The sequence below is a fragment of the Mizuhopecten yessoensis genome, unplaced genomic scaffold (assembly GCF_002113885.1).
Source record: "Mizuhopecten yessoensis strain PY_sf001 unplaced genomic scaffold, ASM211388v2 scaffold9293, whole genome shotgun sequence".
Classification (NCBI taxonomy): domain Eukaryota; kingdom Metazoa; phylum Mollusca; class Bivalvia; order Pectinida; family Pectinidae; genus Mizuhopecten; species Mizuhopecten yessoensis.
Genome location: NW_018407975.1, coordinates 105,765 through 128,200, shown reverse-complemented (window position 1 = coordinate 128,200; position 22,436 = coordinate 105,765). Strand labels below are relative to the sequence as shown.

The 22,436-nt window shown below is 40.0% G+C and overlaps 1 protein-coding gene across 3 annotated transcripts in view; it reads right to left on the bottom strand.

The window, feature by feature from the left end:
* LOC110457666 overlaps positions 1–22,436 on the bottom strand; it is a 117,713-nt gene that overhangs the window by 76,155 nt on the left and 19,122 nt on the right. Inside the window, exons 1-2 of one of the 3 annotated variants that reach the window (XM_021509024.1) lie at positions 21,594–21,879; positions 633–729 (exon numbers count right to left, since the gene is read on the bottom strand). The gene's annotated coding sequence lies outside the window, so the exon portion shown is untranslated. Of the gene's footprint in view, positions 1–632; positions 730–21,593; positions 21,880–22,436 lie in introns of those variants that run through there. The other 2 variants (XM_021509026.1, XM_021509025.1) reach the window with 2 other exon arrangements.

Sequence of the window (22,436 nt, the reverse complement as noted above, 5' to 3'; positions counted from 1 at the left end):
GATAAGCCATTATTTAGATTACATCAGTACTGTTAGACTACATCCTATAGATAAGCCATTATTTAGATAAGGCTGTACTTTTGCCCATGGAGACATTTGTCACATGATGCCTCGGTTTTATTTCATCAACAAGCTGTGTGCAACTGATATTTTCTTGATGCTACAGCCAGTAGTCCTAATTTACTAGTTTAAGATGAAAGTATATGGAACGGATAAGATACGCATATGAAATATCTAGAACACAAAGGCTGATTTTACCATCTTGGCATACCACGCTTAGTGATTTGTTTGTAATTTGTATATATGTTGACCAAAACACTGGTCATTTGCACGCAGGAAAACAGTGCTTTTACAAACTATGATTGAGTAAACAATAAACTCATCTAATACTAAAATAAAAAATCTCAGAGTTAAAAATCCTTGTTATTTCAGTAAATACTTCCACAGGGGCTGGAACCCGTGAGTGCCAGCTTCCCAGTCCACGGCCATACTGACTGAGCTAAAGGCAGATTCTCTCTAGTGCAAACTATAAGGCATACATACAATTTTAAAACACGCCACAAACATACACAAATTGATACAAAGATGGATCACCTCAGCCCTGACATTAAGGGTACATTTTTTACTGTTACCTCACTGATGAAGCCTCCTCACACCAGACATCTACCGACTGTTACCATGGGAACCAGGGTGGCCAATATTTTCGCCTTTCCTTGTTGAAGTCTAGTTCTGAAAGAAAAAATATCATGTTGACAGTCTGTACTTTTACTAAAATAAATTGAATGATGAGTTGGGGGCATTATTGATAGTCATTAATTTCCTTTCAACCAATGGTGAAGACATTCAATTCATAAATGTATTTACAATGACCAATCACATGATTATTATATACTAATCATATCCTAATATGGACGCTGTGGTCAAACCAATTACTATACAAACCAGATTTAACTCTAAGCATTAGGGCTTCATGGATATCCCCACTCCAGACATAACTGTTCCTATATAGATAATGTTGGGTACTTGAGGTCAAGGTCAAATAGCTGGATGCTGACCTCATGAACCTACTTTCAATACACCATACTGTGACCACCTTCACATCAAGTCTGACACCCATACTTACAATGGTAGCCAAGATATCTACGCCCCTGTTGTATGTTAACAAGAGGCCCAAGGGCCTTAGCAGTCACCTGAGTTATATCATAGGTACTGGTAGCTTTGTTTTATGGTTTAGATGTGATGTGGAAATCAGCATGTAAACTAAGTGAAATACAATACTTGTCATGTAATCAAAGGATAAGAATTTTAAAATATTGGTGAATGTTCCCTTTGGGGCCCTGCCCTAGCCCCTGGGGATGGGGCAGGAATTCCAATTTTACAATGTTATATTCCATCCACCAAAGATGATTCTGACCAAGTTTGAATAATTTTCTGCTGAAAATGGATAAAATATACACAAAAGTGTTATTTCCCTATATAAACTATAGTAAACTTTACCCCCTCCCCAAGGGGGAACGGATTGCTCAGGGGACCTGAAATTTACATTTTCAAAAAAGGTCCTGATGATCTTTCTATCCTTGCACTGAAATTGACTGTAGTACCTCTGAGTCTGGGTAAGAAGATTTTTGAAATATTGGTTAATTTTCCCTTTGAGGCCCGCCCTGGTCCCTAGGGTTAGGGTAGGAATCCCGATTTTACAATTTATAACCATCTTTCTCCAAGAATAATTCTCACCAAGTAAGAATAATTTCCTACAGAAAATTGTCAAAATATACCCAAAAGTGTTGTTTCCCTATATAAACTATAGTAAACTTTACCCCCTCACCAAGGCAGAATGGATAGCTGGGGGGGTCCTGAAATTTACAATTTAAATAAAACCCCTGATGATCTTTCCATCCATGCAGAGAAAATGACTTAAGTACCTCTGAGTCTGGAGAAGAAGAATTTTGAAATATTGGTTAATTTTCCCTTTGGGGCCCTGCCCTGGCCCCTAGGGATGTAGCCTCATCTACCAAGGATGATTCTGACCAAGTTTGAACAAATTCCATCAACTGGTTCTTGAGAAGAGGTTGAAAATGTAAAAAGTTTACGCACGACACACGACGAAGGAAAGTGATCGGAATAGGTCACTTGAGCAAAGCTCAGGTGACCTAAAAACCATAATGAGGTGGATTCGAACCAATTTTATTACCCAATATATTCCTTGATTATCAAGTACACTCAAACCAAGTCTGAAGTTTACAAACATCTTAAAATGGTAGTCAAGATATGCTTTGCAAATCTATGCTATACTGTGTTTTGGTAATTGAGGTCAAGGTCAAATAGTTGTAACAACAATTGACCTCATTTTACATGATACACTTGTCTTCCTGCGATGTTCTGGACACAAAGTCTGATGCCCATTCAGGAAACAGTGGCTGAGATAAGCTCTTAGTATGTATTAAAGGTCAAGGTCAAATAGAGGTCATTGTGACCTTGTTTTCATATGCAATACACCACTTTCCTATGATGTACATATATATATATATAATGTTTGATGCCTATTCATGAAACAGTAGTTGAGAAACGCTCTGGAAATCATTAATTTAGTATTCAAATTCAAGGTCAAAAGTCAAATTTAAGTCTCGGTGACCTTGTTTTAGGATGTGCCACATTGCCTTCCCATGATGTATCTATGTATATAGTTTAATTCATGAAAAAAGTGGCTGAAATATGATCCAGAAACCAGAAACCCACCAGCACAGACTGATGGAGGGACAAAACAAATACTAAAATATCCCAGCACAGACGGATGGAGGGACAAAACAAATACTAAAATATCCCAGCACAGACGGATGGAGGGACAAAACAAATACTAAAATATCCCAGCACAGACGGATAGAGGGACAAAACAAATACTAAAATATCCCAGCACAGACGGATGGAGGAACAAAACAAATACTAAAATATCCCAGCACAGACGGATGGAGGGACAAAACAAATACTAAAATATCCCAGCACAGACGGATCGATGGACAAAACAAATACTAAAATATCCCAGCACAGACGTATCGATGGACAAAACAAATACTAAAATATCCCTAATTTTAGTCAAAGCGAGAGAATGGCATTCTCCTTGTCAATATTGAGGACCTTTTTCAAAGGAATAATGTCCTCACGTTTCTTAAAGATTCTATCAGTGATGATTCTGATAGTCTAAGTAAATCTCAATTCTCTTTTCAAAACAATAAATATCTGTACAGTTCTAACGAACCTAAAAGACTGTTGGTCTGTTCAAATAAAACTAAGTATAGCCACTTTTACTTTTCAATTTAACGTTTGTCTTTTACCTTGTGTTTGTTTGATGTCATTTCGTTTAACCTGTCTTTTCGACCTTTTATTGGCCCTTATAACACCTCTTTTGTGTTAATGGGATATGAGGCATGCAATACTAATAATAGATAAGACACCTGTTTACCTTCAGGGCACAGACTGAAGTTAAAATTTCTTATCAAAAGCTTTATTAATACAATTTTTGTAAATGTATAATTATGAAGAGTATGAAAAACTATTGCATAGCTTAATACTCTAAAATGGTGCACTGCTTTCATATCTTCCAACATTCTTTTCTACATCACTATATAAAGACTAATTGCCTATTACAACGATTATGGTAGATATCTGTATAGGAATAAGGACAAGTACGGTAACTGTTTACAAAGCCTCCTGAATTTATCAGAACAAGTACGGTAACTGTTTACAAAACTTCCTGAAATTATTAGAACAAGTACTGTAACAGTTTACAAAACTTCCTGAATTTATTGGAACAAGTACTATACGGTTACTGTTTACAAAGCCTCCTGAATTTATTGGAACAAGTACTGTAACAGTTTACAAAGCCTCCTGAATTTATTAGAACAAGTACGGTGACTGTTTACAAAACTTCCTGAATTTATTGGAACAAGTACTGTAACTGTTTACAAAGCCTCCTAAATTTATTAGAACAAGTACGGTAACTGTTTACAAAGCTTCCTGAATTTATTAGAACAAGTACTGTAACAGTTTACAAAGCCTCCTGAATTTATCAGAACAAGTACGGTTATTGTTTACAAAGCTTCCTGAATTTATTAGAACAAGTACTGTAACAGTTTACAAAGCCTCCTGAACTATCAGAACAAGTACGGTAAATGGCTATGAAGCACAATATATTCTGATGTTTACAAAGGGTCATCACTTTCATTGGAACAAGTGCGGTAAATATTTACAAAGCCTCTTGAATTATTAGAACAAGTACGGTAAATGGCTATGAAGCACAATAAATACGATGTTTACAAAGGGTCATCACTATCATTGGAACAAGTACAGTAATTGTTTAAGATAAAAAATGCACAATATGTTTATGAAGGGTCACAGCGATTTTAAGAACAAATACTGTAATGTTTACCCTCTTTCCCTCCTCCACGAACAGGATGTTCTCTAAGGAATGCAGCTGTCGGTTAAACAAAGATACAATATTTTGAGGTATGGTACTTCAACATCCAACAACATTGTTATTTCATGACACATATCGTCCATGTTAGCATGTGGCAAGCATATATTGAAACAAGAAATCTGATTTTGTACACAGATGCAAACAAACACTAGGTAACTTTGCTCCGCTTATTTGAAAACCCCAAAATACATAAAGAAGCATTATGTTAGTGATGGGTTTTATTGTATTTTGTTTTTGTAGCAGTTATATATGTTTGTTACTGACTGTATTTATTTGAACATGTCATCAGAAAAACTCTATGAATGCATTAGTTTTTCTTTTTATTCCAAAGCCTGGAAAATAAATTGGATTCTGTCCTGCAATATCCTGTATTTCAGTACCAGTCTGTGATTTATATAACAAAATTTGTAACTCTCTTTGGGTTTCCGGATTTAAAGATTGGCAATAGTGTGGGTATTATCTTTTATATATTGTCGGTGCATCAACTGGTTTGACATTTAATGTATATTACTCAAGGACAAATTTTTAAATACAAAATGAAGGTTGGTTTGTCTGCTAATGTGTTGTTTGGGTCACAAGCACCAATTGTTTGGGGTTTTATATTATTCTGAAATCAACATTGTATAATCATTTTTTCTTTGTAATCATATCATATACTCAAATCTCATTGATTGAGTTGTTTTTTTCATAGCAACAAGAGGCTCATTGGCCATGTATCACCCATGTGTTAACTAGAACTATAGCCAGAATAGCATACCTATACCTCTGTCTGTGGCAAGAACTATAAGAATAGTTATTTTGAGAACACTTTGAAACAAAGGAGCATATCCTTTACAAATAGGGGAGGTAACTCCAATTTATATATTTCATTCATATTTTCTTAATGCAAGTATTACATGTACCAATTACAGTATCATACAAATTATTGCAGTACTTTGGAAGGAGTAGTGTGATTAACATTTTCAAACTACCTTTTGTAAAAAGAGCCCTGACTCCCCAACAATACGGCCGAATCAAAACATTAATTGCAAATGCACAAATTATGAGTGTGTTGATCATTGGTTCAGTGAGGTTTCCTGAAATTTGGCTGAAGACTGAAGGAGAAGTTGTGGGGACGACAAGATTGTGTCTACAGACAGATGGTCCCTCCTTTTTTCTAAGTCTTGCCCCCCCGAAGGCATCAAAGACATCACCTATTTACAACCCATGTTGTTCAGGTATCCCCTTACCAAGCCTACACCCAATGCTTGAAACAAGGGTTGGTCATTGGAACCACTGTAACAGGAGTGGGAAAATGCACGGCTAAACTGGGGTTTGAACCGGGACCCTCTGAACTCTAAACGGACTCTCTAACCAATTGTAACCAGGTTGCTGGCAATCAACCCAGAGTCCAGGTCCCCTACACATGCAACATTATAAGTCCCCGAAGATGCTCTCGACCAAATAAAGTTTGGTCTAGAGCATCGTTTTTCTCGATTGGTAGAAAAAAACTTGATTTAAACATCCACCTTTATCTCCCCTATTAGGTCCTTCCCTTGTGCCCAGAAGGGAGTCACATACACTCTCTGTTATACAACATTGGCCCAACAATACTCCAGACTAAATTAAATTTAAAAGAAAATGGTTAAGGACTCATGATAGATGCTAAGCTACGGTTAAACTTGCATGGCCCTTCAGGTGAGCCTAAAAATTGATGCTCCCTAGAAGTGGAAGACAGCATGTTAGATAATATGTTAGGAGTTTTGTGTAAGCCTGACCCTATGGTAGAGTACAGGAGTTTTGTGTAAGCCTGACCCTATGGTGGAGTACAGGAGTTTTGTGTAAGCCTGACCCTATGGTGGAGTACAGGAGTTTTGTGTAAGCCTGACCCTATGGTGGAGTACAGGAGTTTTGTGTAAGCCTGACCCTATGGTGGAGTACAGGAGTTTTGTGTAAGCCTGACCCTATGGTGGAGTACAGGAGTTTTGTGTAAGCCTGACCCTATGGTGGAGTACAGGAGTTTTGTGTAAGCCTGACCCTATGGTGGAGTACAGGAGTTTTGTGTAAGCCTGACCCTATGGTGGAGTACAGGAGTTTTGTGTAAGCCTGACCCTATGGTGGAGTACAGGAGTTTTGTGTAAGCCTGACCCTATGGTGGAGTACAGGAGTTTTGTGTAAGCCTGACCCTATGGTGGAGTACAGGAGTTTTGTGTAAGCCTGACCCTATGGTGGAGTACAGGAGTTTTGTGTAAGCCTGACCCTATGGTGGAGTACAGGAGTTTTGTGTAAGCCTGACCCTATGGTGGAGTACAGGAGTTTTGTGTAAGCCTGACCCTATGGTGGAGTACAGGAGTTTTGTGTAAGCCTGACCCTATGGTGGAGTACAGGAGTTTTGTGTAAGCCTGACCCTATGGTGGAGTACAGGAGTTTTGTGTAAGCCTGACCCTATGGTGGAGTACAGGAGTTTTGTGTAAGCCTGACCCTATGGTGGAGTACAGGAGTTTTGTGTAAGCCTGACCCTATGGTGGAGTACAGGAGTTTTGTGTAAGCCTGACCCTATGGTGGAGTACAGGAGTTTTGTGTAAGCCTGACCCTATGGTGGAGTACAGGAGTTTTGTGTAAGCCTGACCCTATGGTGGAGTACAGGAGTTTTGTGTAAGCCTGACCCTATGGTGGAGTACAGGAGTTTTGTGTAAGCCTGACCCTATGGTGGAGTACAGGAGTTTTGTGTAAGCCTGACCCTATGGTGGAGTACAGGAGTTTTGTGTAAGCCTGACCCTATGGTGGAGTACAGGAGTTTTGTGTAAGCCTGACCCTATGGTGGAGTACAGGAGTTTTGTGTAAGCCTGACCCTATGGTGGAGTACAGGAGTTTTGTGTAAGCCTGACCCTATGGTGGAGTACAGGAGTTTTGTGTAAGCCTGACCCTATGGTGGAGTACAGGAGTTTTGTGTAAGCCTGACCCTATGGTGGAGTACAGGAGTTTTGTGTAAGCCTGACCCTATGGTGGAGTACAGGAGTTTTGTGTAAGCCTGACCCTATGGTGGAGTACAGGAGTTTTGTGTAAGCCTGACCCTATGGTGGAGTACAGGAGTTTTGTGTAAGCCTGACCCTATGGTGGAGTACAGGAGTTTTGTGTAAGCCTGACCCTATGGTGGAGTACAGGAGTTTTGTGTAAGCCTGACCCTATGGTAGAGTACTACAACAGAGTTCTGGCCGGGAATGTATGGCATTTACTCGCAGCACTCACACAGCTGCTGTACCAGATCTAGAGTTTCCCACAACATAGCCCTCACATAAAATATAAAAACATCAAATTCTGCTCATCATAATTTTGACAATAGCTCTTGGATCCCTTGGTTGCATGCACATCTTATCCTAGTGGATCAAATAATTCTTCTTGGAGGTCTTACGTCCAAATGTAAGGAATTTCTTACAAAAATATGAAAGACAAAGGTCCCAAAAAGATACCTGGAATCTGTTTAGAACACATTCCATCATTTCTTAAGTAATTACAAAATATTACCATTATTCATAAAACAATACCAATTTTTTTTAATAGCACAAAGGAAATCTCCATAAATAATAATAGGAATGTGTCTAAAAAAATAGATATCCTCTGTGCGTACACATTGTAAGTCCCTGTATCCTGTGTGTGTACACAAAGAATGTCCCTGTATACTGTGTGTGTACACAAGGTATGTCCCTGTATCCTGTGTGTCTACACAAGGTATGTCCCTGTATCCTGTGTGTACACAAAATATGTCCCTGTTTCCTGTGTGTACACACAGTTTGTCTTTATATCCTTTGTGTCTACACAAGGTATGTCCCTGTATCCTGTGTGCACACAAAATATGTCCCTGTATCCTGTGTGTGTACACAAGGTAAGTCCCTGTATCTGGTGTGTGTACACAAAGAATGTCCCTGTATACTGTGTGTGTACACAAGGTATGTCCCTGTATCCTGTGTGTCTACACAAGGTATGTCCCTGTATCCTGTGTGTACACAAAATATGTCCCTGTTTCCTGTGTGTACACACAGTTTGTCTTTATATCCTTTGTGTCTACACAAGGTATGTCCCTGTATCCTGTGTGCACACAAAATATGTCCCTGTATCCTGTGTGTGTACACAAGGTAAGTCCCTGTATCTGGTGCGTATACACAAAGAATGTCCCTGTATACTGTGTGTGTACACAAGGTATGTCCCTGTATCCTGTGTGTCTACACAAGGTATGTCCCTGTATCCTGTGTGTGTACACAAGGTTTGTCCATGTTTCCTTTGTTTGTGCACAAAGTATGTCAATGTATCCTGTTTGTTCACAATGTATGTCCCTGTATCCTGTGTGTGCACACAAGGTATGTCCCTGTATCCTGTGTGTATACAAAGTTTGTACCTGTATCCTGTGTGTGTACACAAGGTATGTATCCCTGTGTACTGTGTGTACAAAAGGTATGTATCCCTGTATCCTGTGTGTACACAAAGTTTGTCCCTGTATCCTGTGTGTATGAACAGGGTTTGTACCTGTATCCTGTGTGTACACAAGGTATGTCCATATATCCTGTGTGTCTACACAAGGTATGTCCCTATATCCTGTGTGTACATAAAATATGTCCCTGTTTCCTGTGTGTACACACATTTTGTCATTGTAACCTGTGTGTCTACACAAGGTATGTCCATGTATCCTGTGTGCACACAAAATATATCCCTGTATCCTGTTTGATCACAATGTATGTTCCTGTATCCTGTGTGTGCACACAAGGTATGTCCCTGTATCCTGTGTGTATACACAAGGAATGTCCCTGTATCCTGTGTGTGTACACAAAATATGTCCCTGTATCCTGTGTGTGTACACAAGGTATGTACCTATATCCTGTGTGTGTACAAAAGGTTTGTCCATGTATCCTTTGTTTGTGCACAAAATATGTCGCTGTATCCTGTGTGTGTACACAAAGTTTGTCCCTGTATCCTGTGTGTATACAAAGTTTGTACCTGTATCCTGTGTGTACACAAAGTTTGTCCCTGTATCCTGTGTGTGTACACAAGGTATGTATCCCTGTATCCTGTTTGTATACAAAGTTTGTACCTGTATCCTGTGTGTACACAAACTTTGTCCTTGTATCCTGTGTGTACACAAACTTTGTCCCTGTATCCTGTGTGTATACAAAGTTTGTACCTGTATCCGGTGTGTATACAAAGTTGGTACCTGTATCCTGTGTGCATACACAAGGTATGTATCTCTGTATCGTGTGTGTGTACACAAGGTATGTCCATGTATCCAGTGGTATCCTGTGTGTATACAAAGTTTCTACCTGTATCCTGTGTGCATACAAAGTTTGTACGTGTATCCTGTGTGTATACCCAAGGTTTGTCCCTGTTTCCTGTGTGTACACACTGTGTGTGTACACAAGGTATGTACCTATATCCTGTGTGTGTACACAAGGTTTGTCCATGTATCCTTTGTTTGTGCACAAAGTATGTCCATGTATACTGTGTGTATACACAAGGTTTGTCCCTGTATCCTGTGTGTACACAAAATATGTCCCTGTATCTGGTGTGTACACAAGGTTTGTCCCTGAATCATGTGTGCCTACACAAGGTATGTCCCTGTATCCTGTGTGTGTACACAAGGTTTGTCCATGTATCCTTTGTTTGTGCACAAAGTATGTCAATGTATACTGTGTGTATACACAAGGTTTGTCCCTGTATCCTGTGTGCACACAAAATATGTCGCTGTATCCTGTTTGTTCACAATGTATGTCCCTGTATCCTGTGTGTGCACACAAGGTATGTCCCTGTATCCTGTGTGTATACAAAGTTTGTACCTGTATCCTGTGTGTGTACACAAGGTATGTATCCCTGTGTACTGTGTGTACAAAAGGTATGTATCCCTGTATCTTGTGTGTACACAAAGTTTGACCCTGTATCCTGTGTGTATGAACAAGGTTTGTACCTGTATCCTGTGTGTACACAAGGTATGTCCATGTATCATGTGTGTCTACACAAGGTATGTCCCTGTATCCTGTGTGTCTACACAAGGTATGTCCCTGTATCCTGTGTGTATACAAAGTTTGTACCTGTATCCTGTGTGTGTACACAAGGTATGTATCCCTGTGTACTGTGTGTACAAAAGGAATGTATCCCTGTATCTTGTGTGTACACAAAGTTTGACCCTGTATCCTCTGTGTACACAAGGTATGTCCATGTATCATGTGTGTCTACACAAGGTATGTCCCTGTATCCTGTGTGTACACAAAATATGTCCCTGTATCTGGTGTGTACACAAGGCAAGTCCCTGTATCCAGTGTGTAGGCAAGATACATATCCCTGTGTCCTGTGTGTACACAAGGTACATCCTTGGATCCCGTGTGTATATACAAGGTTTGTTCCTGAATCATGTGTGTATACACAAGGTATGTCCATGTATCCAGTGTGTACACACAAGATATGTACCTATACCCTGTGTGTGTACACAAGGAATATGTTCCTGTATCATGTGTGTATACACAAGGTATGTCCATGTATCCAGTGTGTACACACAAGATATGTACCTATACCCTGTGTGTGTACACAAGGTATATGTTCCTGTATCATGTGTGTATACACAAGGTATGTCCATGTATCCAGTGTGTATACACAAGGTTTGTCCCTGTGTCCTGTGTGTACACACAAGGTATGTTCCTATATCCTGTGTGTGTACACAAGGTATGTATCCCTGTGTACTGTGTGTACACAAGGTATGTATCCCTGTATCCTGTGTGTACACACAAGGTTTGTCTCTGTATCCTGTGTGTACACACAAGGTATGTACCTATTTCCTCTGTGTGTACACACATTAATATTATTTTCTGCTGTGACATAGTATATAGATATATTGCCACTCATAACATTTCTTATCAAATGATAATAGAACAAGAATTTCACAGAAGTTGTAACGCCCCTCCCTTTTGGGCATGCTGATTTTCAGGTTTGGGTTAATATGATATTAGGTATTTGTATTAAGTTTGAAGAAAATCAAAGTAAACCTGTAAGAGTTTCAGCAAGGAAACTATTTATGTGGATAATGTTGAGGATAATGACCCAGATGGAAATGATCCCTTTATATCACTTAGCAGGTGACACAAAATTCAACTATTGCTACATCATCAAAAGCTATTTTTTTGTATCTGTGAGATGATTTAAATTTGCTAATGACTACACAGTTGTACAAAAGTGCTGATAACTACACAACAGCCTAATTACTGGAGATAGAAATAGGTTTAAATTTCATAATAAAATATCTTAGATCTTCACGATCTATCTAATACTTTTTCCTGTGACAACCTATCAGGACATGTATTACAATACAATCCTTTATCACAAAGGTTTCCCCCTCTGTGACAACCTATCAGGACATGTATTACAATACAATCCTTTATCACAAAGGTTTCCCCCTCTATCATATCATAACACTTTTTGTTGCATCTAAAGAGCAAATAAATGTTGAAGTGAAAATACACCAAATATGTCAATTCAGCCCCTTGCAGAATCAGAGGACGTGAAAAAAGCCTTTAATTCTTCCTTATTCACCGATTCTGTATAAGCAGTTCCAATTGCAATGCTTGTGATAATTATCTTTACCCTATCTTGTCATTTTCTACAAATTGTTTATTTGCTTCTTTTTCTTTTTTAGCAAACTGTATTATTTCTTTGTGTAGCCCTGTATGATCTCATTGTTTTGACTGAATAAAATGCAGAAAGAGAGAAGTCCAGGTTCTCCCACACCTTACTATATTTATTCTTCCAATTTGGTTTTCTCTGAACAGATTCTCCATTCCACTCTATCAGTACCCACTACTGAGTGAGGCAGAAGATAGTCTAAATTTAGCGCCCACTTCCATACCACTAAGATAGAGCTCTCAGACCCCACCAGGGGGCGTAGCACGGGATACGAGTCAGCACCAGGTGTAGGGATCATCTGACCTAGATGATAACACTAGAATCTGAAGGCATGAAATCAGGGTAGCTTCCCCTTCTTAATGCTCTCCTTCAAGGTTGATAATCTCATACAAAGGTTCAAAAGTCAAAGGTCACCCCCCATCAGTCTCCTTCATCAACCACATTGAATATCACTACCTGCCTTTGATGAGCTATTTGAAAGGATTAGAATTTGGAACAGGAACAAAAACAGCTACATATCCCTTTAACTATGTCACAATTATGTCGTCAGCCATTCAATCCCTCTCTTAGATCTCCCTTCCATTACTTTCCCTCCAAAAACTTNCCCCCCCCCCCCCCCCCACAATCTTCAATTCCCCACCCAGACTCCCAGACTTTTCAATTCCCCTCTCAAAACATCACTTCTTTTTCCTAGACCATCACTTTCCTCCCCAGTACCTTCACTCCCCCCCCTGACCTTCACTTTCCCTCCCCTTTAACCTATATTTTCCCTCCCCTGACCTTTATTCCCATCCCCCTGGCCTTCATTCCCCCACCCCTACACCTTCACTCTTCTACCCAAATCTTTATTCCACTCCCAAAAATCTTCACTCCTCATCCCCTAGATCTTTATTCCACCTCCATTAAATCTTCCGTCGCCCTCCCCAAATGTTTATACTTGCAGCTCCATCAACAAATTATTTTTCTTTTCTCTTCATAATATGTATATATATATATATTATATGTCCTTTCGGTATCAAAATAAAAGGTTAGAATTTAAACCATTAGATTCAATAATGATAACAAGAGGCCCAAAGGGCCTGTATCGCTCACCTGAATGTGTTTAAAATAATTGGTATGAAGTAAGGATATAGCACTCCATGGTAGGTGCTGTAAGTACATATGAAATTTCAGAAAGATCCATCCAATACTTGAGAAATAGCAAGAACAAACTTCAAACAGAGCCCCACCCCTAAGCCCTTAGGGGGGTCATACCCACTGTTTATACAAAATGTCCCCTTGGCCCAAGGATGCTCCAGACTAAATAAGGATAAAATCCCTTCATCCCGATGGTCGAAGAAGGATTTTAAAGGTTTTGCCTCTATTTCTCCTATTGGGCCCCGCCCTTCTGCCCCCTGGGAGACCACAACCACTGCTTATACAAAATTGAGTCCCCTTGGCCCAAGGATGCTTCAGACTAAATTAGGATAAAATCCCTTTATCCCTATGGTAGAATAATTTGCTATATTTCCCCTATTGGGCCCGCCCCTCAGCCCCAAAGGGGGCCACACCCACCGTTTATACAAAATTGGTTCCCCTTTACCCAAGGATGACCCACACCAAATATGGACCAAATATTTTCATTCCTACAGAAGAAGAAGGATTTTAAAGAATAATTTGCTATGTTTCCCCTATTCGGCCTCGCCCCTCAGGCCCCTGGGGGGCCAGACCCACAGTTTATACAAAATTGGTTCATCTTCCCCCAAGGATGCTTCTGACCAAATATGGAACAAATCCTTTCATTCCTACAGAAGGAGAAAGATTTTAAAGAATTTGCTATATTTCCCCTATTTGGCCCCGCCCCTCAGACCCCAGGTGGGCCACACCCACCATTTATACAAAATTGGTTCCCCTTCACCCAATAATGCTTCAGACCAAATATGGACCAAATCCTTTCATTCCTACAGAATGAGAAGGATTTTAAAGAATTTGCTATGTTTCCCCTATTGGGCCCCGTCCCTCAGCCCCCAGGTGGGCCACACCCACCATTTATACAAAATTGGTTCCCCTTTACCCAATAATGCTTCAGACCAAATCCTTTCATTCCTACAGAATGAGAAGGATTTTAAAGAATTTGCTATGTTTCTCCTATTGGGACCTGCCCCCAAGGCCTCTGGGGGGGCCAGACCCACGGTTTATACAAAATTGGTTCCCCTTCACCCAAGGATGATTCAGACTTAATATGGAACAAATCCTTTCATTCCTATACAAAATTTATTCACCTTCCCCCAAAGATGCTACTGACCAAATTCGGTCAAAATCTACTGGGTCGTTCAGGACAAGTAGTGTTTTAAAGTTGACGGACGGACGGATGGACGGACGGACGATGGACGACGGATGCTGCGCCATGGCATAAGCTCACTTGCCCTTCGGTGAGCTAAAAATGGGTATTAGTAGTTGTCTCCCCTAATTTGATTATTAATTTGATAATACCAACATGTTTATATGTGTTTGTATGTGTTCTAATGTCTATGTCTATTGCTTGTACCACTGTCTGTTACTATGTTTGGAGAGGGCCTAAAAGGCTATGCCTGTTGCCCAATCCATTTGTCCTTTGACAATAACATTTATTGAATTTGAAATCTTCATTCCACCTCCACTTAATCTTCCGTCGCCCTCCCCAGACCTTCACTCCCCCACCCCATGCCTTCTCCACCTCCCTCAGATCTTCACGCCCCCGCCCCATCCCTTCTCCCCATCCCTCAGATCTTCACTCCCCCACCCCATGCCTTCTCCACCTCCCTCCGATCTTCACTCCCCCACCCCATGCCTTCTCCACCTCCCTCCGATCTTCACTCCCCCACCCCATGCCTTCTCCACCTCCCTCCGATCTTCACTCCCCCACCCCATGCCTTCTCCACCTCCCTCAGATCTTCACTCCCCCACCCCTTGCCTTCACCACCTCCCTCAGATCTTCCCTCCTCCCACCATGCATGCCTTCTCCCCTTTCCCTCAGATCTTCACTTCTCCACCCCATGCCTTCACCACCTCCCTCAGATCTTCACTCCCCCCCCCCATGCCTTCTCCCCCTCCCTCACATCTTCACTCCTCCCACCATGCATGCATTCTCCCCTCTCCCTCAGATCTTCACTCCCCCACCCCATGCCTTCTCCGCCTCCCTCAGATCTTCACTCCCCCACCCCTTGCCTTCACCACCTCCCTCAGATCTTCACTCCCCCACCCCTATGTCTTCTCTCCCTCCGTCAGATCTTTACTCCCCCTCCCCTATGCCTTCTCTCCCTCCCTCACCTTCACTCCCTAACTCCATGCCTTCTCCACCTCCCTCAGATCTTCCCTCCCCCCCCCCATGCCTTCTCCCCCTCCCTCAGATCTTCACCCCCCCACCCCATGCCTTCTCCCCCCCCCTCAGATCTTCACTCCTCCCACCATGCATGCCTTCTCCCCTCTCCCTCAGATCTTCACTCCCCCACCCCATGCCTTCACCACCTCCCTCAGATCTTCACTCCTCCCACCATGCATGCCTTCTCCCCCCTCCCTCAGATCTTCACTCCTCCCACCATGCATGCCTTCTCCCCTTTCCCTCAGATCTTCACTTCTCCACCCCATGCCTTCTCCACCTCCCTCAGATCTTCACTCCCCCACCCCATGCCTTCTCCCCCTCCCTCAGATCTTCACTCCCCCACTCCATGCATGCCTTCTCCCCCTCCCTCCCATTTTTTTGAAACCTGTATATCAGATACCACCATCTCAGCACTAACCAACATCAAACATTTGGCATGCATTTTGCTGTGTATACCAGTAAGAGATAGTCAATCTGTCTAGTAACCTCCCATCTGTGTGTGCAGTGTACAACCAGCAATGGAATCTGTCTGTAGTACACATTCTAGCCAACAAGGCAAGCTAAGAACCACATACATCACCCACTCAAACTTTATAAATATCATACCCATTACCTTGAAACAAAGAACTATACACAACATAATTTTGAAACTTGCAATCCAGGCTTATAACACTGTATATTGCACTGACCCTAAAACTAAGAATGTATGAAACACAGACTGGAAACTTAGCCATGCTAAGGATCATGTAATGTACAACTCTGAATATTCAGAGAACACATTCACCTTCAAATTGAAACAGAAAGCTAAGAACTATATACATCATACAGAACACATATTCACATTCCACCTAACATGAAAAGTTAACAACCACTAACACATTTACTTTTAAGATGACATCTTTAAAACACGTTCATTATTGTAATTTCAGTAGTGTTTAAAGCATATATTAACTCATTCACCCCTGAGCACACATTTTAACTCTTCCAATTCAAAGGCTGGAATAGTTCATTATAAAATTACAGGGGTGAATGAGTTAAACTACCACCAGTAAGAGTTTCAACTAGTAGAATTCCATAGTTATGATATCCTTTCTGTAGGTTATATAATACACATATAGTGGGACAACTGAATAAGAGACGTTTGGATTGATATGCGTTAAAGGTGATTGGATGAAGATTGGTAGTGGCTTAATTAATGAGGAAATGTAGTGGCTTAACTAATGAGGAAATGTAGTGGTTGGATAAACAAGGATATGTAGTGGCTGGATAAACAAAGATATGTAGTGGCTGGATAAATAAGGATATGCAGTGGCTGGATAAACAAGGATATGTAGTGGCTGGATAAACAAGGATATGTAGTGGCTGGATAAATAAGGATATGTAGTGGCTGGATAAACAAAGATATGTAGTGGCTGGATAAACAAAGGATATGTAGTGGCTGGATAAAAAAAGGATATGTAATGGGTGGGTAAACAAGGATATGTGGTGCCTGGCTAACCAAGGATATGTAGTGGATGGATAAATAAGGATATGGAGTGGCTGGATAAACAACGATATGTAGTGGCTGGGTAAATAAGGATATGGAGTGGCTGGATAAACAACGATATGTAGTGGCTGTACAAACAAGGATATGTAGGGGTGAGATAAACAAATGATATGTAGTGGTTGGATAAACAAGGATATGTAGTGGCTGGATAAAGGAGGATTAGTAAAGGCTGGATAAAAGAGGATTAGTTGTGGCTGGATAAATGTGGATTAGTGATGGCTGGATAATGGAGATTAGTGTTGGCTGAAAAAAGTAGGAATAATGGTGGCTGGATAAATGTGGATTAGTGATGGCTGGATAAAGTCAGATTAGTGGTGACATGATAAAGGAGGATTAGTGATGGCTGAATGGGGATAAGGGGTGACTGGAATTAACAAAGGTTAGTGGTAGTTGAATTGAAGATGATAAGTAGTGGATGAATTGACAAGGTTTAGTGGTTGCTGAATTTTTGAGGATTAAAGGTGATTCAATTAATAAGGATTAGTGGTGTCTTGTTAATTCTAGAGTTTGACTAGTATGACATTTTTCATGTAATGGGCCTTCACTTGCCTGTACTTTACAAGAAATATATACAACAAACTTATATATACATTTTACTCTCATTTACATTATGTAAAGTAAAAGCAAATTATATTTGTTATGGACACATAATCGGGTACCCACAGCTTTGTTGTAATTTGTTTCACCTATAAGTTATATCTTTGATATTTGTAATTCTAAGAATGCCAGTCATGTATAGTCTTTCAGCTGAAATGTCAACACATATCAAACAGGATACACCAATGGCTGCGATATCACTAATTTCTGTGGGATTTTTTATTTCATTCATTTCCTGGGTTATCTTCATCCATAAGTTCATAGGTCCACAAAGTAATTACAAGTTTGATATAAAGCAATGCTCCATTTGAGTGGGTACTCCTAATCCTTGAATTTATGTACCCAGGAAATGGCGTTTTTCCAGAAACCACATCATTTGGGCCCCACGAAAATATGTGATGTCACAGTGCTGTTGAAAATCTGCTAGTTGTACTTCAATGATCCAATAACTTATTGAAGTTCAACAGTCCATTAATTTCAGTTCGGTTCATCCATTAATCCTGGCTTCCTGGTAACAACAGTCCATTAATTTCAGTTCGGTTCATCCATTAATCCTGGCTTCCTGGTAACAACAGTCCATTAATTTCAGTTCGGTTCATCCATTAATCCTGGCTTCCTGGTAACAACAGTCCATTAATTTCAGTTCGGTTCATCCATTAATCCTGGCTTCCTGGTAACAACAGTCCATTAATTTCAGTTCGGTTCATCCATTAATCCTGGCTTCCTGGTAACAACAGTCCATTAATTTCAGTTCGGTTCATCCATTAATCCTGGCTTCCTGGTAACAATAGTCCATTAATGCAACAACAATTATCTCATCACTAAAAATCCATTGCATCGGGAACCAATAATCCATTAATTTTGGTTCCAATTAGTCATAATTCAGAATCCAAGCACGGATAATCCATTAATCTGGGCACTGCTAATCCAATAATCCTGGTGCTAACAATCCATCATTTAATCCCAATGATCCATTCATTATGGATGGTAGTGATCACACTCCTTTCTTATTCAGCAAACTTTCTCCTTCATCAAAATCATACTTGCTATTTTAATCCAGAAACTTAATTTTCTCCAGAAATTGAAATGTCCTATCCCTTGTTTTACAGTAAATGTCCTATCCCTTGTTTTTCAGTAAATGTCCTATCCCTTGTATTACAGTAAATGGCCTATCCCTTGTTTTACAGAAAATGTCCTGTCCCTTGTTTTACAGTAAATGGCCTATCCCTTGTTTTTCAGTAAATGTCCTATCCCTTGTTTTTCAGTAAATGTCCTATCCCTTGTATTACAGTAAATGGCCTATCCCTTGTTTTACAGTAACTGTCCTATCCCTTGTTTTACAGTATATTTCCTATCCCTTGTTTTACAGAAAATGTCCTGTCCCTTGTTTTACAGTAAATGGCCTATCCCTTGTTTTTCAGTAAATGTCCTATCCCTTGAATTACAGTAAATGTCCTATCCCTTTTTTTACAGTAAATGTCCTACCCCTTGTTTTACAGTAAATGGCCTATCCCTTGTTTTTCAGTAAATGTCCTATCCCTGGTTTTACAGTAAATGTCCTATCCCTTGTATTACAGTAAATGGCCTATCCCTTGTTTTACAGTTAATGTCCTTTCCCTTGTTCTACAGTAAATTTCCTATCCCTTGTTTAACAGTAAATGTCCTATCCCTTGGTTTACAGTAAATGTCCTATCCATTGTTTTACAGTAAATGTCCTATCCCTTGTTTTACAGATATATGTGAAGAGGTGAAGCTAGTAGTATTCACATGTTAAGATACAACTTCAAAGTCTGGATTGTCGTCTTCAGGAATAACAAGAGGCCCAATGGGCCTGCATCACTCACCTGGTATTAATCTCACACTTGTAATCTTAAAAGTGGACTAAAATGAAGCTACAGGCAAAATATTAGTGTTTCATTCATAAGAACCTATTAAAAGATTTAAACATATGACACCTGTGACCTTGAATGTCGAACAAGGACATTATAATATTAGGTTGAACAGAGTTTATAGTCTTCCAACCCAGCATGCTTCTGGAAAAATATCATTACCCTGGACCTTTTGGTTATACAGAACAAATCATTTAAAGATTTAAACATATATTGACCACTGTGACCTTGAATATGGGCGAAGGTCATTCACTTGGTAGTCTTTCATTCCAGCATGTTAATGGCCAAATATCATCACCCTTGGCCTTTTGCTTTATAAGAAGAAGTCATTCAATGGTTTTAAACATATTTGACCCCTGTGACCTTAAAATATATATGTCAAGGTCATTCATTTGAACTTGGTAGTCCTTCATCCCAGCATGTTACTGGCATTATCCTAGGTCTCTTGGTTATTCAGAAGAAGTTGTTTAAAGGTTTTAAACATATTTGACCCCTGTGACCTTGAAAGTGGGTCAAGATCATTTATTTGAACAACCTTGGTAGCCCTTCATCCCAGCATGTTACTGGCCAAATATCATTACCCTAGGCGTCTCGGTTATTCACAAGAAGTTGTTTGAAAGATTTTAACATATTTGACCCCTGTGACCTTGAATATAAGGCAAGGTCATTTATTTGAACAAACTTGGAAGCCCTTCATCCAAGCATATTACTGGCCAAATATCATCATCCTAGGCCTCTTGGTTATTCAGAAGAAGTTGTTTAAAGATTTTAACATATTTGACCCCTGTGACCTTGAAATTGATGAAGGTCATTTATTTGAACAAACTTGGTAGCCCTTCATCCAAGCATGCTTCTGGCCAAATACCATCATCCTGGGCCTTTTGGTTACCTAGAAGAAGTTGTTTTAAAGTTTTAAAAAAAGTGTCAAATGATCAAATGAATAGGCTTTATGACAGCATAATGAGCAACAGCTTCATTAAACAATTCATCAACAAAACTATTAGATGTGTGATACAATCTATTTCCAAACCTCATTACTCTTTATGTATGTGTATCGTCACAACCACATGAGCACGATTTCAAGATGACATTACGGTTATGGATGTACAATAGGGGCTCATGTATTTTCGGGAACACATATTGACCTGAGAAATCAAGAAAGTATCATCCTCACAGAAATATCCTGGTATACGATACCAAGATTTTATCTCTTATCTGTGTCTGACTTTTTCCCAGCAGAAACTAAGTGTTCAGACAAACAAGATTGATCAAATAGAGTGCACTCTAAGGTTAAACATCAGCAGATTCTTTATTTTGTGGTATTACCCGGGGTATGTTATAAGGTCAGATTTGAAGATAGTTATTCTATAATGCATATTATATATCTGGTTATTGAATATTTTTGTATTTTCCATGATTTTTCAAGTGATTTTATAACACGCTTGTCTAAAACCAATTTCCATCATTGATCTACATTTGATTGCTTCAGATAGTAATGGGAATCAATGATATCTGTTGACAGGAAATTGGTTTTAAGTAGAGTGTCAGCTGGTACACCTACTACAGCTCAACGAATGTGTATAATTTTATGATACAAGGATACTCCCTAAACATACACTTCCGTAAGACACAGATGTGTATAATTTTATGATACAAGGATACTCCCTGAACATATACTTCCGTAAGACACAAATGTGTATAATTTTATGATACAAGGATACTCCCAAAATGTACACTTCCGTAAGACACAGATGCGTAAAACGGTATAGTACAAGTATACACACACACTTACACCCAACACACATCTTTAAACCATACACCTGGTACACAAAAATCCTGTATGACAGGTGTATTAAAAGTTTTCCCAGAAGTATGACACCATACTATACTCCACAAATATGTATGTGCCTCTATAAACACAACAGAGCATTAAGTATGGCACACACACACTACCTGTACATAAAACAGCCAAGTATGACACATACACACACACAAACACAATACTTGAACAACTCACAACATTCCTCACCTAACTATCAATACAGCCCATCCCTCTTCCTCCCCACCCCCTCTTCTACTTCCTCACCCCTGTGGATTTGGGTACATGGGACTCACCTTCAGTCCTTGGGGTGGTGTCTTGGTCACTCCTATGACAGTTGGGGTGCCATATATCGAAAAGTTTGGTTGGGCTTGAAGGCCCTGGAGCAGACAGTGGAGGCACTGGAAGGTGAGAGAGAGGCCTACTGTTTAGAGAAGAGGCTAAATGAAATCTGACACTCCAGCCTCTGAAACAAGTTCCCCTGCCTGGCTCCACACTCAGCCCCAGCCAGCCTTCAGAAGATCATCCCCATAACACCAGAGAGCTATCATCACACATAAGGCACACAGGCCTGTGCTCCCAGCTCTGAAACCCTCTCATAGATAGTCACTATCCAAAATCATTTCTCGACTATCTTTGTGATGTACAAAAACTCCGTGTGTTGGGGATTCAAACCCATTGAATAAGTATGCATAGGAGAGTCAAAAATAGGACCCTATCTTTCAGAAAAGTTTTTTTTACAAACTGAATCGCAATTACATGGTTAATGTATCTTTATGACACACACCAATAAGGTTGTTTTTTTTAAGGTTGAAATGAGATAGTTGTGGAACAGAAATATGGTTTATATGCTAAAAACACTACTTATGATAATTTCTTCTTGATTTGAAAATGTTCCCATACAGTGGATGGGTTTTAATATAGATATAAGATGTACGGGAGTGCAGACATTTATTTGTAGATGTGCTGGTAATAGATCATACCGAATTTGCTCCCCCTACCCCAAAGCAACCTAAGTCATTATCCCTAACCCTATTCACCCTACATACCGCAGTGGTACTTTCCAGATGTGAGCAAAGTGGATCCCACTGTGAGAACAGAGGGGTGGCAGTTTGCTGAGTAGGGGAGGGGGGAGGGGG